At 43.6% G+C, this 16,383-nt stretch overlaps 1 long non-coding RNA gene across 1 annotated transcript; it reads left to right on the top strand.

Annotated features, from left to right (window-relative positions):
- Window positions 1-6: 6 nt before the first annotated feature.
- LOC135567247 (uncharacterized) lies at window positions 7-15,738 on the top strand. The gene is made up of 3 exons (XR_010462307.1): window positions 7-160; window positions 3,581-3,825; window positions 15,475-15,738. It is a non-coding gene; the product is annotated as an uncharacterized LOC135567247 (long non-coding RNA).
- Window positions 15,739-16,383: the final 645 nt, after the last annotated feature.

Raw genomic sequence — 16,383 nt, 5'->3', positions numbered from 1 at the left:
CGGCTTCAACGGTTTTGGTCGTCTTCCTAGGAGTTTGCTCGTGGGGAAATGGCGACATGAGGCTGTGTGATGAAGTGTCAAAATAGAGAGAAGCTAGCTGAAGTTATCCTTCACCATTTGGAGAGAGATGCCAACTGTTGATAATGTGATATGATAAAGGGTGAGTCGGTCAAGGATCGATGCAGACAAGGTGGTAGATTGTACGACAAGCGACAGGTTTATTCAGAGTGAAGATATCTGGTACAGCGTATATACGGGCCCCTCTGTTAGCTCATCAGAGACTAGCAGAAAGAACCCTGCTAACAGTGAGTACAAGCTTCATATACAGAACAGAAAGTAGGTTGATTTCTAGGAGATCGGATCTTCGGATTGGATCAGGCTGGGGTGTAGTCATCCGGCATTGGCTCAGTTGTCTGTCCGTCATCGTAGAATCCTGCCATGCCTGTTCTTGGTCGTCACACCATGTTCAGCTGAAAAGGAGATCTGGTGTGTGCGCTATCTTCAGTCACACAATGTTCGGCTGGGAGGGAGATTATGTGTGTGTGTGCTAGTTTGTCTCTAAGTCTAGGCTTTCTGACAATCTGTGGGTGTCTTATCTGGGTGTCCTCGGCAGCTATGTGTGTACTGTATGTGCGTCGTCCCTGTCTTTTGGGGTCAGTGTGTAAGAGCGTATGCGTCCCTGTCCTGTCCTCGAGAGTCCGTGTGTAATGTGTGTGCGTCCCTATCTTGTCCTCGAGAGTCAGTGTGTAATGTGTGTGCGTCCCTATCTTCTGGGGAGTTGTGGCCGAACTGACGGCTAGCACCTGTGGCTAGGAGTATCCTGTTGTGACAGTGTTGTGGATGATTCAAGTGAGTGTGTGTGTGTGAGAGATATCCTGTATGGGGCCCAACATGTTTTACTATGAAAATACGTTGTCTCAGCTATAGCAATGTAATGTCACCTACATAGGAATTAATAGTAATGTAATGTCACCTACATAGGAATTAGCAGTCCCTTACACAACTGCATGGAATGGCGTCGATTAATGCGGATGAATCGGAGCACGTGTCAAACTCATTCCATGGATGACCAAGTGTCTGCGGGTTTTCGCTCCACCCTTGTACTTGATTAATGAATTAACATCACTAATTAGTGAGGAACTCCCCTCATCTGATTGTCTATGTTTTAATTGAAAGGAAACAAATAAAACACGCGGAGACTCGGCCCTCAATGGAATGAGTTTGACACCCCTGAAACAATGGAAATTGAGAGTTTGAGAAGCAACAGCTGTGCTGGAATGCGATCAATGTGGGGACAGTTCTGATGACATGGAGTGGGAGGATGAGGGCCTAGTATTTGAATGGTCTGTAGTGGAAAGACATAGGAACAACAGAGATAATGATACTGGAAGCAGGGGTGCATGTAGTATAGTAACTAGAGGCCCACGGTAGTGAACAAGAGTAATAATGTGTCCGAGTGGAAAGTTGGGATGGTGTTTGAGGAGACCACAGGGTGTAAATGAGGCCCTATCTGATTAACCAAGGCCATAAAAAAGAGTTGAAGTTAAACTAGGCTGCATCCATGTAAATGAGAACTTGTTCTGAACTAGCCTACCTGGTTAAATAAAGGTGAAATAAAAAATAAATGGTAGATTGTTAATATCTTGTGCTGGTCAGGTTCAGCAAGGGAAGATTCTTCAAATGGAAAATCATAATGGGACGAAGCTCAGAAGCCATGACCCTGGAGCTGATGCTACATTGAAGGGAGTAATAATCTCTGAGGTCCCAATATCTATGTCCATGGATGATATTGTTAAAGAACATGTGAAGGGAGACAGAGTGGTTGAAGCTTATCAGTGCTGTTGAGGTGTTAGAAGGTTTTGTCTGGAAAAGTACAGAATAGGATTCCTTAGCTTCAATGTCAGAGATTTTGACCCAGCCTCCTCATTCAACCAATCAAATGTATTTATAAAGCCCTTCTTACATCATGCCAAAGAATGGGACATGTAGCTGTTGAGTGAAAAGATGTGCCAAGTGTTGTGGGGAACATAATTACAGTGAATGTTGGAGCAATGTGACAGTTAAGTGTTGCATTTGTGTGGAGGACAAAGAGCAGCATTTGGTGGATGCCAGGTGCAGAGAGATGCTCAGAGATATAGAATCTGTCATGATCTATCATATGCAGAGGCTGTAAGACAGACTGGTGGAACTACATTGCAGACTGATGGAGATTCCATGGCTGGTCCCGTAGTAAGAGGACCTACTGTCATACTGATGGAGCTTCCATGGCTGGTCCCGTAGTAAGAGGACCTACTGTCAGACTGATGGAGCTTCCATGGCTGGTCCCGTAGTAAGAGGACCTACTGTCAGACTGATGGAGCTTCCATGACTGGTCCCGTTGTAAGAGGACCTACTGTCAGACTGATGGATCTTCCATGGCTGGTCCCGTAATAAGAGGACCTACTGTCAGACTGATGGAGCTTCCATGGCTGGTCCTGTAGTAAGAGGACCTACTGTCAGAACTGGTCTTTCTACTAGTCCTGACATGATTTAGAGGCCTATTCAGAAATCTTGTGCCCATAAATATGCTGTGGCAAAGGATTCTGTAATAGTGAATACAATTTACTTCATAGCATTCATATGTAAGCTTATCAACAACTTGGATTGTGTAAAGCAGAAATACCAGGTTTAAAGTTTTCTTGTAAACTGCAGCAGAGTTGTTGGGGGTAACAGATGTTACTGTCGGTATGGTTTTTGATAAGCTGGGTACTCTGGGGGTGGATTGTCTCAGCATGATAAAGACCCCAATGTTTGCAAACACAGAAAGGGATCTATTGATATAGTTTATTGGGGGTGTGGAGGGTTTTGGGGAAGGGGAGGGTGTGGTAGAAGTTAATAGGGATTTCTTGCTTTATTTTCTTAGTACTGAATTAGACAGACATGGACCTTAAAGGTTTGTTTGTGGACCTCCATGATACCATAGGAGGTCTGCATCAACGGACTTCAGTGCAGGTAGTGCCTGATCAGAGAGAGAACATTTCAGTTGCTCTACAGTTTTGAAGCTGAATATAATGATTATCAGTTCTTTACATGTGTACTAATATTCAGACACATTCAGTTGTTTCTATATTTATCTATAATTCAAGGTTTTCACACGGGGCTTCAAGTAAATAAATATTAGTGCTTGAAAGTCCTTGAATTTTACTTGCCACTGTACGACCCCTGATAATTCTGAGTATGGTGTGAATGGGAAATACAATTGGTTTTTGTGAGTGAAATAATATAGTGAAGACAAGGTTATTCATAAAATAGTACATAGTGCTGCCTGAAACATACTGCGATCTTGTACTGAATGGTTTATGAGTCATTTATGCATTTATGTGAATTTAGGAAATCTACTATAGATTAAGTGCACTTATGTTGTGATATTTAAAATGTGTACTTTGTGTCTAACGTGAATGAATGTTTTGTCAAGGATTAGCTACCTGATCTACTGAAATTAGATAATTGAACAAGAAAAACAAGAAAATATTTTTACAGAATAAAGTGCCAGAACTGTCAAGAAAATAACTTTTGTGTCCGTTTGTCTTTATTACTACAGACCGACTCAGATTAAGTCTGAGGCCAGTAACATCAACAGTGAGGACAAACTCAGCCTGCCTCCTTCCACACTGAGTAGAAACCTACAGTCACTGGGTCCTGATTGTGACAGTGGAGCCCAGTTTGCTCTGCAGGATTCAGAGATGGCATCAGTGAAGCTGGAAGACTGCAGTCAAACACTGGAGCTGAATGTCAACATTAAAGATGAAGAAGAGGAGGAGAAGATTAGGACAACTGTTAGTCACGGTAAGAGCTGGTTCTACCTATAAGTTATCTTCATATATTAGACCTCCATAAGTTATGACCAGTCAATTGCTAGGTTGAATTCTGTAATTCTGACATCACACATCCCTGAACAACTCAAGACTTCACAGCGAAGCAAAACATTTAAAAACTTGTCACGCCTGCCTTTGCCCACACATTGTCTTAAGACTGTTGAAAATGTTTAATACCCTCAATCACCAAGTTAGGCATACTCATTTCAAACACTGTGCACCTGGCATCATCATTGTCAATACTGCGCCCGGCCCGCCATAGGAGTCACTGGTGCCATGAAAATATCCCTACCGCAACCCTCCCAAACCGGACGATCTAATCAATTTCATGGGAATATGCCCCACAGACCTCCCCCGGATTACTGTTTGGTCACGCAAAGAGCCTGGTGCGCGAAAATTATTTTGGCACAGCTGGCGCTGTTTTAATCAGCGCCCTTAACCACTGCGCCACCCGGGAGGCCCTCAAAAGGGTTATCTAATGATAAAAAACCATCTAAAAATCTCGTAAGAAAACAGGGGTTGTTTTGTTGTATTAGCCTTTTAAAATGATCAACTTGGATTAGCTAACACAACATGCCATTGGATCACAGGAGTGATGGTTGCTGATAATGGGCCATCTGTTCGCCTCATGTAGATATTCCATAAAATATCTGCAGTTTCCAGCTACAATAGTCATTTACAACAATAACAATGTCTTCACTGTATTTCTGATCAATTTGATGTTATTTTAATGGACAATCAATGTGCTTTTTTTTCAAAACAAGGACATTTCTACGTGACCCCAAACTTTTGAACAGTAGTGGATATTTCATATGTTGTATAGATCAAGTTGTAGAAACATCTCAAAGATGATCAATGGAAAAAGGATGCATCTGAACTCAATTTTGAGTCTGTCTTGTTCTTCTGTTTTTTTTTGTGTTTTTTTAAAACATTTGCAAAAATCTCTAAACCTGTTTTAGCTTTGTCATTATGAGGGTGTGTAGATTGCTGAGGATATATATTTTTTAAATTTTAGAATAAGGCTGTAACATAACAAAACGTGGAAAAAATGTTGATCAATGGAAAAACAGGATGCAATCTCAATTCAAAAATGGGGAAAATCACTTAAGGGGTCTACCCAGTGCCCTCCGATTTAAAAAGTTCCCATTTTTCCCATTTTGGTACAACATATTCTAAGATTGATTAGGTCATGTTTTTCCAAGTCAAAAACACACACCCCATTTTTCCAAAGCGAAAACAGGTTTTCAGAAACTTGCAAATGATTTAAAAAAAAAAAAAATACAATTTTATTTATGTTTTTAAGTTTTCAATCATTGCTATAAGATTATCCTTGAGATGTTTCTAAGAAAAGCATTGATTGGAGTCCACTCTGTGGTAAATTCAATTGATTGGACATGATTTGGACAGGCACACACCTGTCTATGTCAGGTCCCTCAGTTGACAGTGCATGTCAGAGTAAAACCAAGTTTCTATGAGGTGACATCTAGTGGATTTGTCTGGAGAGCTCATCCAGACAGGATTATGTCGGCACAGATCTGGGGACCGATACCCTGTTTGGTTTCTGCTGCATTTAATGTCCCCAAGAACACAGAGGCCTCCATCATTCTTCAATGGAAGAGTTTGGAACCACCAAGACTCTTTTCTAGAGCTGGCCACCCGCAAATTCTGAGCAATCGAGGGAGAAGGGCCTTGTTCGGGAGGTGGCCAAGAACAGGATGGTCACTCTGACAGAGCTAAGAGTTCCTCTATGGATCTTCCAGAAGGACAACCATCTCTGCAGCAATCCACTAATCAGGCCTTTATGGTAGAGTGCCCAGACAGAAGCCACTCATCAGTAAAAGGCACATGACAGTCCGCTTGGAGTTTGCCAAAGGCACCTAAAGGACTCTGACCATGAGAAACAAGATTATCTGGTCTAAAACCAGATTGAACTCTTTGGCCAAGACAACTTGGGAAAATTCAACGTTTCGGAATGTCATTATTTTGAAAGCTGTTTTTCCACTTGAACCCGATCAAACATCTCTGGAGGACCCAGTGAAAATCTGTCTTTCAAGATGTGACCAGTCCTGGCATTGTTTGAGATCTCTATGGCTTCCTCAACATGTGACCAGTCTTTAGGCATTGTTTCAGGCTTTTACTCTGAAAAATGAGGGAGATACACCGCTTTCAATGAGAGGACAGTGGAAATGTCCATCCATATGAGCCAGACACATGATCGGGAGCGCGCATTTCTTGTTTACCTTTTTCCATTGACAAAGCTTTTGTCTGGTTGAAATATTATTGATTATTTATGACAAAAGCAACCTGAAGATTAATTTTAAACATCGTTTGACATGTTTCTACCATCTTTTATTGTGTTTTTGACTTTTCAAGAGTGCTTATTGTGCCTTTTGGATTTCTGAACTAAACGCACCAACAAAACGGAGGTATTTGGACATAAAGATGAACTTTATCGAAGAAAACAAACATTTGTTGTCTAACATGGAGACCTGGGAGTGCCACCAGATGAAGATCATCAAAGGTAAGTGATTAATTAATTGCTATTTCTGACTTTTGTGAAGCTCTCCTTGGTTGGAAAATGGCTGTATGGGTTTCTGTGTCTAGTCGCTGACCTAACATAATCTCAAAGTGTGCTTTCTCCGTAAAGCCTTTTTGAAATCTGACACAGCGTTTGCATTAAGGGGAAGTTTATCTGTATTCGTATGTTTACCACTTGTATCTTTTATCAATGTTTATGATGAGTATTTCTGATGGCTCTCTTTACTTTCATCGGATGTTTGTTTGAGACCATGCATTTCTGAACACAACACACCAATTTCAAATGGGGTTTTTGGACATAAAGATTAACTTTATCGAACAAAACACACATTTATTGTGTAACATGAAGTCCTGTGAGTGCCATCTGATGAAGATCATCAAAGGTTAGTGATTAATTTAATTGCTATTTCTGACTTTTATGAGACCTCTCCTTGGCTGGAAAATGACTGTATGGTTTTCTGTGACTAGGTGCTGACCTAACATAATCGTTTGGTGTGCTTTCGCCGTAAAGCCTATTTGAAATCGAACACTGTGGCTGGATTTACAAGAAGTTTATCTTTAAAATGGTGTAAAATAATTTTAATTATGGGATTTGAACCAGACAGGTTAAGCACTTTGTGACAACTACTGATGTAAAAAGTGCTTCATAAAATACATTTGATTAACATGTATATCACACCAACTGACTGTTTTTTCTGATGTTCACACAGGATACCATGTTGAGACATTCTCCACATCCAGAGAGCAACAGCAGGAAGATCAGAGAGCTAAGAGGTCTCATCACTGCCCACATTGTGAAGAGATTTTCCCATTTCTATCAAAGCTAAAAATACACCTAAAAATACACACAGGAGAGAAGCCTTACTCCTGCTCTGACTGTGGAAAATGTTTTAAAACATTAGGTCATAAAACTTCACCAGAGAACACACACAGGAGAGATGCCTTATTCCTGCTCTGACTGTGGAAAACGTTTTAAAACATCAAATGAGCTAAAGGTTCATCAGAGATCACACACAGGAGAGAAGCCTTACGTCTGCTCTGACTGTGGGGCGAGTTTCTCTCAGCTGGGCAACTTAAAAACACACCAACGTATACACACAGGAGCGAAGCCTTATTCCTGCTCTGACTGTGGAAAATGTTTGCTAACATTATATGAGCTAAAAGTTCATCAGAGAACACACACTGGAGAGAAGCCTTTCTTCTGCTCTGACTGTGGAAAATGCTTCAAAACATCAACTTATCTAAAAGTTCATCAGAGAACACACACAGGAGAGAAGCCTTATTCCTGCTCTGACTGTGGAAAACGTTTTAAAACATCAAAAGAGCTAAAAGTTCACCAGAGAACACACACAGGAGAGAAGCCTTTCTTCTGCTCTGACTGTGGAGCGAGTTTCTCTCAGCTGGACACCTTAAAAACACACCAACGTATACACACAGGAGCGAAGCCTTATTCCTGCTCTGACTGTGGAAAATGTTTTCGAACATTATATGATATAAAAGTTCATCAGAGAATACACACAGGAGAGAAGCCTTATTCCTGCTCTGACTGTGGAAAACATTTTAAAACATCAAATGAGCTAAAAGTTCATCAGCGAACACACACAGGAGAGAAGCCTTATTCCTGCTCTGACTGTGGAAAAGTTTCACAACATCAGACTGGCCACCTTAAAAACACACCAACGTATACACACAGGAGAGAAGCCTTATTCCTGCTCTGACTGTGGAAAATGTTTTAAAACATCAACTGAGCTAAAAGTTCACCAGAGAACACACACAGGAGAGAAGCCTTTCTTCTGCCCTGACTGTGGAACTATTTTCTCTCAGCTTTCCCACTTAAAATCACATGAACGTGTACATACAGGGGAGAAGCCATACTCCTGCTCTGTCTGTGGAAAATGTTTTAAAAAATCAAATGGGCTAAAAGTTCATCAGAGAACACACACAGGAGAGAAGCCTTTCTTCTGCTCTGACTGTGGGGCGAGTTTCTCTCAACTTTCCCATTTACAATCACATGAACGTATACATACAGGAGAGAAGCCTTTCTTCTGCTCTGACTGTGGGGCGAGTTTCTCTCAACTTTCCCATTTACAATCACATGAACGTATACATACAGGAGAGAAGCCTTTCTTCTGCTCTGACTGTGGGGCGAGTTTCTCTCAGCTGGGCACCTTAAAAACACACCAACGTATACACACAGGAGAGAAGCCTTATTCCTGCTCTGACTGTGGAAAATGTTTTAAAACATCAACTGAGCTAAAAGTTCACCAGAGAACACACACAGGAGAGAAGCCTGCTTACGTCTGCTCTGACTGTGGAACTAGTTTCTCGCAACTTTCCAACTTAAAATCACATGAACGTATACATACAGGGGAGAAGCATTACTCCTGCTCTGACTGTGGAAAATGCTTCAAAACATCAACTGTGCTAACAGTTCATCAGAGGACAGACACAGGAGAGAAGCCTTATTACTGCTCTGACTGTGTAAATGCTTCACAACATCAACTAAGCTAAAAGTTCATCGGAGAACACGTACAGGAGAAAAGCCTTACTCCTGTTCTGACTGTGGGGTGAGTTTCTCTCGACTGAATACCTTAAACACACACCAACATATACATAAAGGAGAGAAGCCATACTCCTGCTCTGTTTGTGTAAAATACTTCAAAACAGCAACCGAGCTGATAGTTCATCAGAGAACACACGCATGAGAGAAGCCTGCTTACGTCTGCTCTGACTTTTGGGTGAGTTTCTCTCACCATAGCAACTAAACACACCAATGTAGTCACACAGGAGAGAAGCCTTACTCCTGTTCTGTGGAAGGGTGGGCGTGTAACTCAAACTTCTAGCCAAAGGCTGCTGTGTTTAGAATCTCATCAAGGAGGACTGTAGCATTTTAGCTAATCAGCAACTTTGCAACTACTTACTACTTTTTAGCTATTACTTAGTATGTTAGCATATCATACATATTACAAGTTCGTAACATATTGTATGAATAGCAATGCGTAAAATAACGTAAGAATTGTCATTCGTAACATACGATACATCCTTGAAGTCGTATTATACTGAACAATTTAAACACAACAATTTCAAAGATTTATAGTTTGTATAAGGAAATCAGTCATTTTAAATAAGAGGCCATAATCTATGGATTTCACATGACTGGGCAGGGGCTCCACCATGGGTGGGACTTGGGAAGGGCATAGGCCCACTTGGGAGCCAGGCCCATTCAAAGGCCCATTCAATCGGCATGAGTTTTTCCCCACAAAAGGTCTTGATTACAGACAGAAATACTACTCAGCCCCCTCCCAGACAATCCTGCAGGTGAAGAGGTCCTGGGCTGCCGTGGTTACATGTGATCTGCAGTTGTGAGGCCGGTTGGATGTACTGCCAAATTCTCTAAAAGGACGTTAGAGGTGGCTTATGGTAGAGATATACATATTGAATTCTCTCCTGCAGTCATCATGCAATTGCACATTCCCTGAACTTGAGATATATGTGACATTGTGTTGTGGGGCCTTTTATTGTCCCCCAGCACAAGGTGCACTTGTGTAATGATAATGCTGTTTTATCAACATCTTGATATGCCACACCTGTCAGGTGGATGGATTATCTTGACAAAGGCTGAAATGCTCACAAACAGGGATAGTAACAAAGTTGGTCACAACATTTGAGAGAAATTAGCATTTTCTGCACATGGAACATTGCTGGAATGTTTTATTTCAGCTCGTGAAACACTTTACATGTTTACTTTATATTTTAGTTCAGTTTATATTGGTAATGTAATGTAACCTAACATACTAAATGGAGTGGCACGGATGTTTTTGTAATACATAATACATTTTGCTCTGAGACCAAGTTGTCCCTCTGCATTATTCTGTGGGAATGAGCTAGTAGACACTTCTTTAAAAAACAAACATTTTTTGAACCTTTATTTAACTAGGCAAGTCTGTTAATTAAGAACAAATTCTTATTTACAATGATGGCCTAGGAACAGTGGGTTAACTGCGTTGTTCAGAGGCAGAACAACAGAGTTTTACCTTGTCAGCTCGTGGACCTTTTGGTTACTGGCCCAACGCTCTAACCACAAGTCTACCTTCCGCCCCTAACATGTATCAGATAGAGATGGTGTGATGATCACTTTTCACCACTAGTTTGGGGGGATTATTTTAGAACTTTATTTAATGATACACAGTTTATGAAATTAATCCATGTGTTTATTAATTGTCTTTAAAACTGGATTAATTATTTTAGTTACTGATCATGAATGTGTTTGGATAACTTAAAGCAAACTTTATTGATCTGCCAATGAAAAATAAAGTTACATCAATATGTACTGGTCAACCTCTTCTTCTCTGAGATCTGACAGTATGAATGGTTCTTATGGTTGTATTCAGTTCTTCATATTGGATCTGACAGTATGAATGGTTCTTATGGTTGTATTCAGTTCTTCATATAGACGGCCTACAGTAAATACATTTCTCCTCAATTAGCCAGTGTCACTATTATTATTATTATTATTATTATTATTGAAGTATTATTATTAGTAGTAGTATTATTTGGGGAGATACTCTTTAGGGGTGGCAGGGTAGCCTAGTGGTTAGAGGAAGGTTGCGAGTTCAAACCCCCGAGCTGACAAGGTACAAATCTGTCGTTCTGCCCCTGAACAGGCAGTTAACCCACTGTTCCCAGGCCGTCATTGAAAATAAGAATTTGTTCTTAACTGACTTGCCTGGTTAAATAAAGGTAAAAAAATACATTTAAAAAAAAGACTTAGGGTTTCAGACCTTTTGGGGCAGATGGGCAGGGACTCTGCTGTCCTTGCATCAGAAGGAAGCTGGTGCCACCATTGGGGTACCAGGACAGAGAAGTGCTTTGACTGGGCTGAGAGGGAGCTTGACATCCTGTAGCAGTGGGACGGCCATGAGACCAGATGTGGCAGTACTGTGTGCTCGGGTTGGGATACAGGGTTTGAGCCTGAAAAGTAGAGATGGGGCAGTTCCTCTTGCTGCACCGTAATTAAGCACCATTGTCTTGTAGTGGATGTGAGCTTCGACTGGAAGCCAGTGGAATGTACGGAGGAGCAGGGTGACCTGAGGGATATTGGGAAGGTTAAACACCCAGACGGACTGCAGTGTTCTAGATAAGTTCAGTGGAGACCCATCATTCAAGGCAGGTGAGCCACCTGTTTTGAGCCCCACAGTTTTAGCAATAAAACAGTGTGAAATAAATTATTTGTTTGCAAACAATGTAAAAAAAAACATATTGAGTTATTAATAAAGCTGCATACAAACATGGACTCTTTTTTTGTTTTCTTGAGTAAGGCAGCTCCAAAATGCAGGTCTTCAGCCTTCTGTGGAGGTGGGGCAAGCCCACAGAAAATAGTGAGCTTTGCGCCGTGATCGGCTCAGTGTTCTGTCATTTATGGGGACAATACGTCACTGCCAAGTCTAAGGGTAGAAATTGAAAATTCAAGCCCCTTGGGTGCTGCCATAGAGTTACATTAGAAGTGCCCATCCAAGAAGGCTTAAGGTCCACAGATAGAATAACTTCAAATCATGTGATATCTACAGTCGCTTTGATTGGACTGATCATGTCAGCATCATACTTTCAACATCTGAGCAAGCAGTCATCATCATGAATCAAGTCGACAGTCTACTGGCAAATCCTTTTTATTCTTTGTCTTATGAAGAGAAATCATGAGAAATTTTAGATAAAATGTGCCCACAAATTACTGCCGCGTCACCTTCCTGTTCAAGTGAGCACAGCACAACAAGGTGAGTCCAAAAATGTCTTGTATGCTGCTGCATAAATTATGTAATATGCCATGGAGATGTGTATTCTGTAGCTAAGAAAGTAATACTAAGTGTATGTTGTGTAGTAAGATGTTAGTAGCCCATGTGCCTCACCCTAATAATTGTATTTAGTTTCACATCTTAATTTTGCCTACTGTTCTGACTTGGTGGTTCACATGTAGCCTATAACCTGTTTTTGAGAAATGTAATCATTGTCTGCATGTATGCCCCTTTATTTATCCTACGGTTCTGACTTGGCGTACAGGGAGAACACTAAGAACGGCCCATGTTCTGAATTATGTTGCTGTACATTTCCAAAGTGCTGAACAAATAGTTACATTGACTACGTCCATCCTAGCTCGCTCATTAATGTCTTAATCAAAATTACGGATTGCCTCTTATCGTCCCCTTATGCCATAGTTTGTACATCTCAATTGTCAGTAGAAACCACAATTGTTTAAGTAAATCAGCCATGTTATTTTAAAAGGCAGTAAATGAGGCTGAATGAAGTGTTTCGTTGCCAGACAAGGCTCCGCTGATAGCCAGGTGAAGCAGTGGTAAGTTGTTGAGTTTGAAGGCACAAGCGGGGAGCCCAGCCAACAGAGAATTGAGAAATGTTTTGGTACTCTTCCCCAGATCTGTGCCTCACCACAAATCTGTCTCGGAGCTCGACTGAAAATTTCTTCGACCTCATTGCTTGGTTTTTGCTCTGACTTGCACTGTCAACTGTGGGACCTTAAAAAGACACGTGTGATCCTTTTCCAATCATGTCCATACATTTGAATTTGCCACAGGTGGACTCCAATCAAGTTGTAGAAACATCTCAAGGATGATCAATGGAAACAGGATGCACTTGAGCTGAATTTTGAGTCTCAGAGGAAAGGGTCTGTGTCACGAATATTACCGAAGGTGGCTCCCCTTCTTGTTCGGGTGGCGGTTGTCGTCGCTGGTCTACTAGCTGCCACCGATCCTTTGTCCCGTGTTCGTTTGGTTTTGTCTAATTGGTTTCACCTGTTCATTGTTTGGTTGTTAGGGTGGGGTTATTTAAGTTCGTTTAGCCCACTTCTGTTTGTGCGGGCTTGTTCTTCTGTATTTGTGAGAGGTGTTAGTGTTTTGTTGGGTTTTCTCGCTGTCCTGGTATTTTACCTAAGGGTACTATTTTGGAAAACCGCGTTTAGTACCACATCTGGCCATTATGAGTACCTCGTCATGCCGTACGGGTTAAAGAATGCTCCAGCTATCTGTCAATCCTTCGTTGACGAGATTCTCAGAGACCTGCACGGACAGGGTGTGGTGGTGTATATTGACGATATTTTGATCTACTCCGCTACACGCACCGCGCATGTGTCTCTGGTGCGCAAGGTTCTTGGGCGACTGCTGGAGCATGACCTGTACGTGAAGGCGGAGAAATGTGAGTTTTCCAAATGAGCCGTTTCCTTCCTGGGTTATTGTATTTCCAGCTCGGGGGTGGTAATGGAGGGTGACCGCGTCAAGGCCGTGCGTAATTGGCCGACTCCGACCACGGTAACGGAGGTGCAGCGGTTCTTAGGGTTTGCCGATTACTACCGGAGGTTTGTCCGGGTTTTGGTCAGGTAGCAGCTCCTATTACCTCACTGCTGAAGGGGGTGCCGGTGCGTTTGCAGTGGTCAGCAGAGGCGGACGGAGCTTTCCGTAGGTTGAAGGCGCTGTTCACTGAGGCGCCGGTGTTGGCGCATCCAGACCCTTCTTTGGCGTTCATAGTAGAGGTGGACGCATCCGAGGCTGGGGTTGGAGCGGTGCTCTCACAGCGCTCGGGTACGCCACCGAGCTCCGCCCCTGTGCTTTTTTTCCCGAAGAAGCTCGGGCCAGCGGAGAGGAATTATGATGTGGGGACAGGGAGTTGTTGGCTATGGTTAAGGCCCTGAAGGTGTGGAGACACTGGCTTGAGGGGCTAAGCACCCTTTCCTCATCTGGACTGACCACCGTAACCTGGAGTATATCCGATCAGCTAGGAGACTGAATCCTCGTCAGGCAAGGTGGGCCATGTATTTCACCAGATTTCGTATCTACCAGGTTCCCTCAACACTAAGGCCGACGCGCTGTCCCGCCTCTATGATTCGATGGGCTCATAGTCTACCCTCGTCGGGTCACCCGGGTATTTCAAGCACAGTGCGACCGGTCCATCGATCCTACTCCCATCATTCTGGTGGCTAAGCTGGTGGCACTAGTAGTATGGGAGGTGGACGCGGACATCAAGCGGGCGCTAAGGGAGGAACCTGCGCCTCTACAGTGTCCGGAGGGTCGTAGGTACGTGCAGCTTGCTGTTCGTGATTATTTGATTCGATGGGCTCATAGTCTACCCTCGTCGGGTCACCCGGGTATTTCAAGCACAGTGCGAGGTCTTAGGGGAAGTATTGGTGGCCCACCTTGGTGAGGATGTGCGCCCAGAGTAAGGCTCCAAGGCACCTGCCACGAGGGAAGTTACAATCCCTCCCCGTTCCACAACGGCCGTGGACCCATCTATCGGTGGATTTTCTTACTGACCTTCCCCCCCTCACGACGATCCTGGTCGTTGTGGATCGGTTCTCTAAGTCCTGCCGTCTTATCCCGTTGCCCGGTCTCCCTACGGCCCTGCAGACTTCCGAGGCTCTTTTCACCCATGTCTTCCGGCACTACGGGGTGCCCGAGGATATTGTTTCTGATCGGGGTCCCCAGTTTCCCTCCCGAGTATGGAGGGCATTTATGGAACATCTGGGGGTCTCGGTCAGCCTGACCTCAGGGTATCACCCGGAGAGTAATGGGCAAGTGGAGAGAGTGAACCAGGAGGTGGGTAGGTTTCTACGGTCGTATTGCCAGGACCGGCCAGGGGAGTGGGCGAGATACATCCCCTGGGCTGAAATGGCCCAGAATTCACTAAGCCACTCCTCTACCAACATGTCACCATTTCAGTGCGTGTTGGGGTACCAGCCGGTCCTGGCACCATGGCATCAGAGCCAGACTGAGGCTCCTGCGGTGGAGGAGTGGGTGCAGTGTTCTAAGGAGACCTGGAGAGCCGTCCAGGAGTCATTACGTCAGGCGAGTGGACGGCAGAAGAAGAGCGCTGACCGTCACCGCAGTGAGGCCCCGTGTTTGCACCGGGGGACAGGGTCTGGCTCTCGACCCGAAACCTGCCCCTCCGCTTGCCCTGCCGGAAGCTGGGTCCGCAGTGTGTAGGGCCATTTTAAAGTCCTGAGGAGAATAAACGAGGTTTGTTATCGATTATTACTTCCTTCGTATTATCGCATTAACCCCTCGTTTCATGTGTCTCTCCTCAGGCCGGTGGTAGCTGGTCCCATGCAGGAAGGTGAGGTTCCGGAGGTCCCTCCGCCCCCTCTGGACATCGAGGGGTCCCCGGAGTACACGATACGAGCTATTCTGGACTCAAGACGCCGGGTGAGGGGCCTGCAGTACCTCGTTGACTGGGAGGGGTACGGTCCGGAGAGAGGTGCTGGGTCCCGGTGGGGGATATTCTGGATCCATCCATGTTGAGAGAGTTCCATCGCCTCCATCCGGATCGCCCTGCGCCTCGGCCCCAGAGTCGTCCCGAGGCCGGCGTCGGCGCTGCGGGGAGCAGTGGTTATCTCTGTATTAGTATTACCCTAGGTAGAGCAGTGGTTCTCTCGGTATTAGTATTATCTCTGTGTTTCCCACATTAAAACACCTAGGTAGAGCAGAGAGGACAGAGCATGTGGCTTTGTAACACACAGGTGTTTCATCTCCACACTGGGATGATTTTAACAGTGCAACGCCTCTCAGGCCTCATGCCTCTCAGGTAGGAGGGTACCAGAAGTAAAATAATAATAAACACAAAACTAATGAAGGAGCACACAGTCACCAACAATATATCCCTGTTGTCAATACTTTCAACTGGCTCAGATCGCTGTTACAGTACAGCACCAACAAATTCCATTTATTGAGTAACCATCTGTCTTTTGTAACCAGAAAAACGTAACATAATACTGATTTGAGAGTCCCTGATTTATATTTACTATGTTACACTTAGTCTATGAGACGAGGCTGCACCTTAACCTAAATTATGCACAGCAGGTCAAGAGGTGTGTTTTCCCTTAAGCATCTGCATGTGACATAAACTCACCCACCTCACATCATGAATCTAAAATAGTTATCTTTGGCTGTGAGTGATGGGAACAAATCTGACTACGGCAATTACTTGAGTAATTCAA

This window comes from Oncorhynchus nerka, unplaced genomic scaffold (genome assembly GCF_034236695.1).
Source record: "Oncorhynchus nerka isolate Pitt River unplaced genomic scaffold, Oner_Uvic_2.0 unplaced_scaffold_2299, whole genome shotgun sequence".
Lineage (NCBI taxonomy): Eukaryota > Metazoa > Chordata > Actinopteri > Salmoniformes > Salmonidae > Oncorhynchus > Oncorhynchus nerka.
This window is presented reverse-complemented; position numbering and strand designations above follow the sequence as displayed.